Source organism: Danio rerio, chromosome 7, assembly GCF_052040795.2.
Source record: "Danio rerio strain M-AB ecotype USA chromosome 7, GRCz13ab, whole genome shotgun sequence".
Lineage (NCBI taxonomy): Eukaryota > Metazoa > Chordata > Actinopteri > Cypriniformes > Danionidae > Danio > Danio rerio.
Window position 1 is genome coordinate 9,721,336 of NC_141027.1, and position 11,695 is coordinate 9,733,030.

An 11,695-nucleotide genomic window follows, 5' to 3' on the forward strand; every position below is an offset into this window, starting at 1 on the left:
CGTAATAGACACGAAGATTTCTTTTCAATAACTGTTGTATTTGTCCTTTGTATAGTTAGGGTAGATGTTGGGCCGATAGATTGTTTTGTTTTATTTATTTGTACTGTTTGGACGCCGCCCGTGTCTCATCTCTCCAACTCTCCCATCTATCTGTTCAAACATCATGTGTCCCATTTGTTGTCTAAAAATTTCAACACATCCTTGTAAATATTTAGTGTTTTTCCTATATACATATTGTTTTGCATTTATTATTATCACTATCTATTTTGTCCCTCACTTGTCGATATTGTGTGTTTTCTAATGTGTTTCACCGAAAATTTATGTTACTCCCCTTCCCCTTGACTTACCATCTTTAAAATCGTAACACGCATTATGGGATGTTGATCTCTGTCTGTTCACTTTTGATGTAGAAAATTTAACTCTTTAGTCGTTTGAAATAATAATATACATATAATAAATAATATAAAGAGAAAAAAGTCTGTGAAATAACCAACCCAGTCTCATTCTGATTATATATCCCTATATACAATTCTCAGAACTGCACACACAAAATGCATAACGCCTCATATCTCCTTCAAAACGCAACACTGCATTCAGAATGCCATGAACACACGTCAGAATGAAGCATTGGCATCAAATACAACTTCTCTTATAATAGTAAATGTCTGGATATAGCATGTCAACACTGCTGTTCTAAATCTAAAAGTGCTTTCAGACCTGTGAATCGATTCAGTTGTTCTGAAACAGGGATTAAAATTGTTACATTGTTGCTCTTTGCTCTTGGTGCGGTTCACTTTCACACTGCAAAGTTTCTAATCGGACCAAAAGAGCTAAAACCCTTGAGTCACTTGTGAGTAAACTCCCCTCACATTGGTCAGTGTCAGTTTATTTTGCAGAGTCCCGCTCAGCTGTAAGGGGTTGGTGGTGGTTTGGTGGTGTTTGAGGTGTTTGATGTATTTGAGTACTGGGTGGGAGAAGCGAGATTACCGGGAGATTATCACTCGTTTGCGGGCATCCGGGAGACTCCCGAAACTTACCGCCCTACTCATAATTCTCTCTTCATATAGCCGTATGCCTATTACACATCCATAAAACACTTTAATTTAACCACGCTCGGATCGTATCGCTTTCTCAGTTTGTTTGAATTGAGCTGAGACCACCTCATTCAAGCGATCTCGGAGCGATTGATTTAGCGCGGATCCTAGTGCGATTGCTGGATTCCCATATGCCAAACGAACCGCGCTAACTGGGCAAACGAGACAGGCTCCGAAACAAAAGTGTAGGTGTGAAAGCACCCTAAGGGCTCTATTTTGATGGTCCATGCGCAGGGCGCAAAACGCAGGGTGCAAACGCTTTCAGCGCGTGTCAGAACACATTTTTGTTAATTTACAGACGGGAAAATGCGCTTTGCGCCGTGGCGCATGGTCTAAAAGGGTTGAGTTTATTTTCTTAATGAGTTATAGGTGTGTTTTGAGAATAAACCAATCAGAGTCTCATTTCCCATTCCCTTTAAGAGTCAGCTGCGTCGCGCCAAGAGCGCATTCCCTATTTACAGGATGCAAAGTAAGTCTAAGTGGAAAAAATGAGCATTTCACAAGCAAACAGTTAACAGTTTTTTTAACAGAAAACTGTTAAACAGAGCATCTACTGTGAGAATGAGAGATAATGGATCACTTTCACTTTCGCTCTTGGATAGGGAAACCTTTACGCACAGACATCAATTAGCCTATAAATAATTAATTTTGTTTGTTAAGCGCAAATATTCGTTTAAAAACTATTTCTATATTCAGTTCTAATTTCCAGCAAACGAATAAATGAACAATAATGACCAAGTGTGGTCAAAATACTGAGTTATTTCCAAATACACCTGCCATGCCCCATATGGTCTAAAACCTGACAGGTGGGCAAATCTAAGCTTGTTTTTAATAAAACAAATATAAATATGGATATAATAAATAATACTGCTAATAATAATAACATTATACAAAAGCAAATTGTTATGAATGAACTGAAAAAGCCTCCCGAGATGAAGAAGACATAAAAGCAGTGGTTTTTCATATTTATGTAGGCTAGAAAATAATATGTTTTGTAATATTTTAATCCTTTATATTTATATTCTATATCTATTCTTATTATATCCTATATGTATCCTTAATATTGAAATGTTTTCATATGTAAAGATATTTGCCTATTGCTCTCTTGTGCGTATTAAGCAGTGCGTAAGCGAGGCGCAACTCTGCGCCTGAGTTTAGACCGGGTTTGTTTTGGTCTAATGAAAAATCTATTATAGTTTCTCAAAATAGCGACGCGCCAGCGATCCGCCTCAGAACACCTTTCATTTTTAGACCAGAACGCCTATGGGCGCACAAATGAGCGCTAATGCATTTGCTATTTAAACAGCGTAGCGCAACGCCTCAAAACGACTCTTGCGCCAAGCTGAAACTACCAAAAGACTACTGCGCCGCGTCTTGCGCCACACTGCGCCGGGTGTATGATAGGGCCCTAAGGCTGTTTGCTTTTTAGGTTTATATCTACAGTTCAGCACAATGTTCTTCAGTACAGTAATATGTTGAGAGGAGTAACAGGTAGACTGTAAACACCAATGACATGAAAAAACTGAACCTTTATTAGGTCAAACATTGCTGGTGTTTATAGCATAAGAAAAATACTGTATGTAAAAAAATAAATAAATAAAAAATAGAACATATGTAAAGTATGATCTTTAGAATACAGTAAAAAAAACACAATTGTGTAAGAATGGAGTCTCGGGGGGAGAAGCGTTCCTTGCTTGGAAAAGCACCATGTGGGCGTAGGGTTGATCATCATACACTTTACAGTGCTAGGCTCAGAAGAATTCCTCTATTCTTTTAGGATTTAGGATTTAGAAAAGGAGAAAATGGGGTTGGTACAAAACCAAAAATTGTGAATGGGAGGCAAGCCAGTTTTTTTTTGGACCAGAACATCCCAGTGTCCAATCACCTTTGGCCTTTACTAGACAAAAGCAGTGATTGGTTAGTGATCAGCTAAGAAATTAGTGTTTCCACATTTGAGGAGTGTGTGTGTGTGTGACCTTGTGACTGGTTGCATTTGGAAAAAGAAAGCAAGTGGATTCCTGTTAGGGTTTTGTGTTTTAGGTAGAGAATTGTGTGTGGAGTTTGAAAAAAAAAAAAGTGTTATATGCAATTAAAAGTTGAGTTCAAGGCTTAAAAAAACGGCTTCTGTTTTGGAGATTTGAGGTGTCGTTTTGCATTTTTAGTGAGATGTTTCAGAAATCTTGTGACAAGAAAAGATTTTGTGTGTAAGCAGCTGGGAAAAACTGTACAAATGTTAATAAAGTCACTTTTTCCAACTTTTTAAGGTTCAAAGTTGTTGGAAGAAACAATGATTGGATATCAAAGGGGAGATTTACAGTACTGTGTGACTTTAAGTGGGTGTGCGTGTGTGTGCGTGTACAGGTTTACCTGCACTGCAAAAAAATATTTATAAATTAGCAGCTGTATTTTGCGATACGTGGATCAAGATCCCATAATGAAATTCAAAAGCATAAATAAATGGGGGAAATTAAATATAAAAACACCTCTCACAAAATACAGCTGCTAATTTACAAATATTTTTTTGCAGTGCAGGTAAACCTGTACACGCACACACACGCACACCCACCAAAAGTCACACGGTACTGTAAATCTCCCCTTTGATATCCAATCATTGTTTCTTTGGGAAGCTCTTGGATGTGGCCACTGAAAAGCAAACATGAAAGACAGAAAGCTTCGGGAAAAGCACACAGCGACGGTTTCAACGGGCCACACAAAGCTCCGGTCAGGAACAGCGAACAAGTTATTCGCCCTCCTATGATTTGTCTTTTTTTATGTTTCCTAAATGATGTTTCACAGAGCAAGGATTTTTAACAGTATTTCTTATAATATTTTGTCTCCTGGAGAAAGGCTTGTTTGTTTTATTTCGGCTAAAATAAAAGCAGATTTTATTTTTTAAAAAAGCATTTTACGGTCAATATTATTAGCCTCCTTAAGAAATATTTGTTTTCCTGATAGTCTACAAAACAAACCATGATTGTAAAATGGCTTGTCTAATTACCCCTAACTTGCCTAATTAACCTAGTTAAGCCTTTAAATGTCATTTTAGGTGTCTTAAAAAATATCTAGTCAAATATTATGTACTGTCATCATGGCAAAGATAAAATAAATCAGTTATTAGAAATTAGTTATTAAAACTATTATGTTTAGAAATGTGTTGAAGAAGTCTGCTCTCCGTTAAACAGAAATTGGGGACTTCAACTGTAAATGTTCTGCTGCTCTTTTTTTCCCTCCCTCAATCTTTTTCACCGGAGACACAGTGAAACGCGAGAGGCCTGCGGTGTGTGAGAAGTCTGGGCGTAGGTTCAAACCGGCCGCGGATCGGCTCTTGGCTGGAACGCTCGGCTTTGTTCGCCCTCAGCGCTCCTCCGCGTCTCCCAGGAGTCGGATGACCAGTGCGGGGTAACGTGAGGTAGCGGCGCTGCTTTATCAACGCTCTTCACACTTCAACCTTTTCCGCTGGAAAATGCCATGAAATTGGCCCGTTCAGCACTTCCTGCTTACAGCCGGTCTCCAATTCAAGATTCCAATGGCTTATTTATTAACCGTGCTAGATTAATTGGCTGATTTATTTGTTGTTCCCTCAATTTCTGTTCAACGGAGAGAAGACTTCAACACATTTCTAATCATAATAGTTTTAAAAACTCATTTCTAATAACTGATTTATTTTATCTTTGCCATGATGACAGTAAATAGTATTAGACTAGATATTTTTCAGAGATACTAGTGTTCAGCTTAAGGTGACATGTAAGGCAAGGCAAGGCAAGGCAGGTTTATTTATATAGCACATTTCATACACAGTGGCAATTCAAAGTGCTTTACATAAACAAGAATAAAAGAAACAAGTAAAATAAAAATAAAAACAAATAATAAAAATGAGTAAAAAAAACATAAAAACAGGTAAAATGTGATATAAAAGTATGAAGAAGAAGAGAAAAACATAATAGTGCGATCTGTCGGACGCAGCACAGTGCTCATACAGTAAAGGCACAGCTAAACAGATGTGTTTTCAGTCTTGATTTGAATGTGCCTAATGTTGGAGCACATCTGATCATTTCTGGAAGCTGATTCCAGCAGCGGGGGGCATAGTAGCTGAAAGCTGATTCACCCTGCTTTGACTGAACTCTTGGAACTTCTAGTTTATATGATCCTAAAGATCTGAGTGATCTGTTGGGTTTGTATTCAGTGAGCATATCTGTGATGTATTTAGGTCCTAGGCCATTTAGTGATTTATAGACCAGTAATAATAATTTAAAATCTACTCTGAATGTAACTGGCAGCCAGTGTAAAGACCTGAGGACAGGTGTGATGTGCTCTGATTTTCTGGTTCTGGTCAGAATTCTGGCTGCAGCATTCTGGATGAGCTGCAACTGTCTTTTTAGGAAGGCCAGTGAGGAGTCCATTACAGTAATCCACCCTGCTGCTGATAAAAGCATGAACAAGTTTCTCTAAGTCTTCACTGGAAACAAAGCATCTGATTCTTGCTATGTTTTTGAGATGATAGTATGCTGATTTACTGACTGCTTTGACATGACTGTTGAAACTCAGATCTGACTCCAGAGTCACACCAAGTTTCTTGACCTTATTTTTTTTCGTTTGACCTTTAGAGCCAAGGTACGCATTTACCTTGAGAACCTCATCTCTGTTCCCAAACGCAATGACTTCAGTTTTCTCTTTGTTTAACTGAAGAAAGATTTGGCACATCCAACTGTTAATTTCATCAATGCACTGGCAGAGGGTGTCAATGGGGCTCATTAGGCAGTAAGGCTAAGTAAAGGCTTAACTAGGTTAACTAGGCAAGTTAGAGCAATTAGGCAAGTTAGTGGATTCTTCTGTAGACAATCGAAAGCAAATATTTCATGAGGGGGCTAATAATTTTGACCTTAAAATGGTTTTAAAAGATTAAAAACTGCTTTTATTCTAGCCGAAATAAAACAAATAAGACTTTCTCCAGAAGAAAGAACATTATAGGGAATACTGTGAAAAATGTCCTTTTTTTATCAATATATTTGTAATTTTCACATCAATAATTTACAGAATCATTTCAGTATACATGCAAACATTCTTTTATAACCCCCCTCCACCCTTTTCCCACCCTCACAAGACAGAACCCTTAAATAGACATACTTGTGGGACATTGAGCTGATGTGTAAATTAAGAGGAAATAAACAATAAACAAACGATAATGACTAATAAAGGGTTAAAGCAAGGAAGTGTCATACTTTTCCATCCGTATTTTCAGTCAGTGTAACATCCAAATTATTTATGCATTCAATAAATTTACCCCAAGTCTTCTCAAACATTGAAGATTTTTTTTTTTAAGAAATGAGGAAAATTACCAGCTAAATCCAGCTAAAACCAGCTTGACCAGCCTGGTTTAAGCTGGACATAGCTGGTTTTGGCTGGGCTCCCAGCCCGGCTAAGCTGGTCAAGCTGGTTTTAGCTGGTCATCTCCCAGCCTGACCAGCTAAGACCAGGCTGGAAATGGCTGGAAACCAGCCTGGAAATGGCCAAAACCCCTCTAAAACCAGCCTGGTCGAGCTAAAACCAGCTAACCAGCCTAGGCTGGTTTAAGCAGTTTTTTTCAGCAGGATATTCAACCCAATGTTGGATTGACAACCCAGCATTTTTAGAGGACATACATTTAATGATTTAAATCAGTGGTTCTCAAACTTTTTTCATCAAGTAACACCTCAGGAAAAAAATTGTCTCTCCAAGTACCACCAAAATGAGCAGTATTGAAATACAGTAACGTTAGCGTAGTAGGCCCAGTAAAGCAGCAACAACTCTGCAAAGTTAAAAATAAACGTGGCAGATTACCTCAGAAATATAGGCTATTTGTCATATTGGCATATTATAAACATAATTTTTCATAAATTTTGAAATGTGTATAGCATGTACCTGACATTTCATTCCTCCGCGCTCCACTAGAAGGAAGCCTTCGTACCACTAGTGGTACACGTACCACAGTTTGAGAACCACTGATTTAGATAAAATAAAATGTTCCTTTGGCTTAGGCCAGTTGTTCTCAAACTCTGGTAAGCGTACCAATAGTGCTACGCAGGCTTCCTTCTAGTGGTACGCAGAGTAATCGATAAATAATTGAAGTAAAATAATGAACACACTTTTAACCCTTTGACACGTACGATAACACCGATATAATCAGTACATTGATTTTAACAGTCTTAACCTTTTATTTTATTTTCAATTTTCTAATGTTTGATATGTATTCTATCATTTGAAGCTATCCCCTTCCCATATTTGTAACGGTTGTTGGGGCATATCCCATATTTTTATATCCCAATGTTGACAGGTATGGTTTAATGACATGCTTTTTTTGACACAGAGGCTACTCTGATGTGCAGTGAGCAGATCTAATGTCTAATTTAAACATGTAAATCCAGTCCATATATTTAAAATAAAAGTTAAGTTTTAGATTTTAACATATACAAAAACATGCAAAATATATTTCCAAATTTGTATATCGGCACTGGTGGGAGGTGTGCCCCCCACTAGTGCCATTATACAGCCATATGCCACTGCTACTCGTGTGATATTGCATTTATATAACAGTTTGACGGCATAATTGTGTATATAAAAACAAAATCAAACATGGAGAGTCTCAAAACCCTTGTGTATGAGGAACTACTTTCTTCTGGATTCAAATCATAAGCTGACAGTTAAATAGTTGAGCGTGCATCTTTTAAACTTTAGATCTGTAGTGTCTGCTTGTTGCTGGCTGTTTGTAGGCGGACTAATACACAAAGGGTAAAGAGGCTGTACGGGTGCTGATATTACGGCTATCAGCCAATCAGATTCAAGATCCAGACAGAACTGTTGTATAAATATATATGAACATGATGACATATAGCCTATATTTATGAGGTCCAAGGAACATTTCCTCGATGAATAGGCCATATCACAGCCATATCACCCTGCAGCCCAAGACCGGTTACTCACTAAAGCTAAGCAGGGCTGAGCCTGGTCAGTACCTGGATGGAAGACCACTAGGGAACACCGGGTTGCTGTTGGAAGTGGTGTTAGTGAGGCCAGCAGGGGGCCTAAAGTCCCTCTATCGGCCCATACGATCATGGCCTCCCAATCATCCCCTTCCACCGAATTGGCTCTATCACTAGCCCCTTACCGGTAAATATCTGGAAAATTTCCGGAAAGACTTTACCGGTATATTCAAAAAAGCACTGTTCACACAGGCGAGGACGTTACGGAAATTTTCCGGAAAAGAGCATTTACACATCCATTCCAAAATACCGGTAAATTCTGACATCATTCACCACAAATGAGCTTTAAACGGCTGCGCTTGTATTTGTAAACATTTGACTAAATTACAAACTCTGTGGATGATCAATATTGTGAACAACTTTCGCAGGATCACTTTCGCATGTCGAGATGTTCATAATATGTGCGTGTGCAGGCGCTCACAGGCTGTTTCACAGGCACACGCAAAGCTTGAAGGTAAACAAACAACGGCTTATCATGAGCATCTCATCGATGATTATTTACACAGTTGGCATTAAGAAGAACATATAAACGTGATCTGACTAACTTCTAGCAGCTAAATGTGTCTGGAAAAATATTCAAAGGCTTTTATCCTCACAAACCGCGCGGACGTAAATGCGTCTGACTGTTGTGATTGGCTAAAGCAGACGTCTCACGTCAGCACATTCTAGACGTGCACGCGCTTATTACGGGAATCTTCCTTCTGCATTCACACAGCGCAGCATTCCGGCAAATTGCCGGTAATGTTACAACTTCTCTTTCCGGAAAATAGCCAGAACGAATTTACCGGTATTTTCAAAAAGGACCTGTTCACACATACAACCTTTCAATTTTCCGGAAAGGTCTGTATGTGTGAAAGGGGCTACTGTCTCTCCTCTCCACCAATAGCTGGTGTGTGGTGAGCGCACTAGCGCCGTTGTCCTGTGGCTGCCGTCGCATCATCCAAGTGGATGCTGCACACTGGTGGTGGTGTTGAGAGACGCGCCTCATGATTGTGCAGCGCTTTGGGTGTATGGCCGTACACAATAAATGCGCTATATAAATACACATTACATTACATTACAATACTTTACATTTAAGTACAGCAGTTTGCTTTTTACTTTTTTAGAACAGTCCCATTTTTAATTAACTTTTTAAAATGCACATTTTATTTAATTATTATTATTATTATTTTGCCTGTAAGCACATTACAGTGTTAAGGTTCAAACTATTTATAATGTTTAAATAATATGTTTTTAATTTGTGCAGTGCTGTAGCTGCTTCATTAGGCATGCTACGCTACTGAATTTCAACACTGGTTATTATGGTGGTACTTGGGAGAGAAATTTTTTTTCTTGGTGAAAAAAGTTTGAGAACTACTGGCTTAGTCTCTTTATTCATCGGGGGTTGCCACAACGCAATCAACCGCAAACTTATCCAGCATATGTTTTACGCAGCAGATGCCCTTCTAGCTGCAACCCAGCACTGGGAAACACCCATACACTCTCATTTACACACACATACACTACGGGCAGTTTAGCTTTCCTAATTCACCTATAGCGCATGAGTTTGGACTTGTGGGGGAAACCGGAGCAAACCCACGCCAACACAAGGAGAACATGCTAACTCCACACAGAAACGCCAACTGGCCCAGCCAGGACTCGAACCAGTGACCTTCTTGCTGTGAGGCGACAGTGGTAACCACTGAGCCACCTTGTCACTCTATATTTCATAATGTAGACAGTTCCCGAATGGCCTCTTTATACAGTAGGTATTGTGCAAAGGCTGATTATTAGAGAAACTGCTCAAAGATTAAATCTGGTGGTTATTTAAAAACATGTGAAATGAACTGCAATAATGAGAAAATAAAGGTTTGGAACAGCGTGCAGGTGATAATGGCTGATGGAAAATGCTTGAAGTACTTTTACAGCTCAAAAAGAGCATTTCTCCCTTCCAGAAAACATGCATTTGCAGCCGTGATAAGTGGCAGGCAGCATTATATGGCTGTTTTCAACAAATCTGCATCATTTGTACACTCTTTAAAAATTCTGGGTTGTTGTAGGCAAATGTTGGGTCAAATGTGGGCATTGTGTTAAAAAGTACAATATTAATTGAATTAAAAATTAACCCAATAACTAATGGACACATTTTTATGAAAACATACTGTACAAAAGATTACATTTTTTACTATTTGATGCTTTAATTAAATCCAAAATGTGGAAATATTAATATAATATACTGTACTTTTGGGCGGCACGGTGGCTCAGTGGTTAGCACTGTCGCCTAACAGCAAGAAAATCGTCGTTTTAACACAACCTTTGGGTTAAAAAGTGCTATTTAAATTTAATAGAAAAAAAAAATAACCCAATGTTGGGATTGTCTATACTTATTGGACACATTTTTTATGACAACACAGTATTTACTCTTCAAAAGATTACATTTTTGCTTGCCAAGGGTGCATTAATTTAATAAAGAATGCAGACATATTATCATTATATAATGCACTTTTTAAAAACCTGCTTTATTTTAAAAGGTAATTTATTACTGTGCTGAATTTTACTCCGCCTTAGTGTCACACAATTCAGAACATTTCCTTCAGAAATCATTCTAATATGCTGATTTGATCATTAAGAGACATTTATTATTATCAATGTTGAGAAAAATCATACTGAGGAGAAAAATAATACAAATTCCTTCACACTGAACCTTTCTGTTGGAAAATGTCATGAAGATCGGCCAGTTTACCACTTCTTTGTTGCTGTTTGTATGATGCAAACGACCTCAGCAGGTAATAAATGACAACAAATTATTAGAAGAATTGCTTGAAAATGTCAATAATTTGCTCATTGTTTATTCACTGTACACTAAAAAAAAAAAAAAAAAAAAATCGCTGGGTTTTTGTAACCCAATTAATAAATTAATCATTTAATAAATAAACCCAAAGTTGGGAATGTCCAACCTGAAAAAAATGATTTATTAGATTTATTAAATTTTTTTAAAGTTAGTGGTTGCAACCAATTTATATGGGCCAAAATTAAACAGGTTTAAGCTACTAAGAACATTAATATGTTTCATTTATTTGCCTAAATTCAGCCAATATAAACTTATTTAAAAATATTGAGTAAATCCAATAAAAAAAATTTTTTTCAGTCCATATTTGACCGAACATTGGGTTACAGTAACCAAGAAATTTTTAGAGTGTAAAGCCATTCACTCAGTTATATAAATTCAGCTGCTCATTCAAACTCATTCAAGTCAAGTTCAGGTCGCTTTATTGACATGACATTTAATACAGTATTGCCGAAGCATTTTAAATATGCAATATATTAACATCATCAAAAATAAAATATAATAATAATAATAATAATACAGTAGATAAGAAATAAATGACAAAAAAAAATCAGATAATACATTTGATAATAATAAGTTTAGATTATTTAATGCATGAATTTACATTAACCATTTCTTATGGTGTGTAGGGTGTATACATATTTTTGCAGCTATGGTCAATTTTAGCATACCCAATTCCCCTGTACTACATGTCTCTGGACTTGTGGGGGAAACCAGAGCACCCAGAGGAAACCCACGCCAACACGGAGAGAACAGGC

The 11,695-nt window shown here is 37.6% G+C and overlaps 2 protein-coding genes across 4 annotated transcripts in view; one reads left to right on the forward strand and one right to left on the reverse strand.

The window, feature by feature from the left end:
• Window positions 1-11,695, forward strand: part of pcsk6 (proprotein convertase subtilisin/kexin type 6) — an 884,625-nt gene that overhangs the window by 726,462 nt on the left and 146,468 nt on the right. The window lies entirely within an intron of this gene.
• The window catches only part of aldh1a3 (aldehyde dehydrogenase 1 family, member A3), an 87,336-nt gene that overhangs the window by 48,408 nt on the left and 27,233 nt on the right, over window positions 1-11,695 (reverse strand).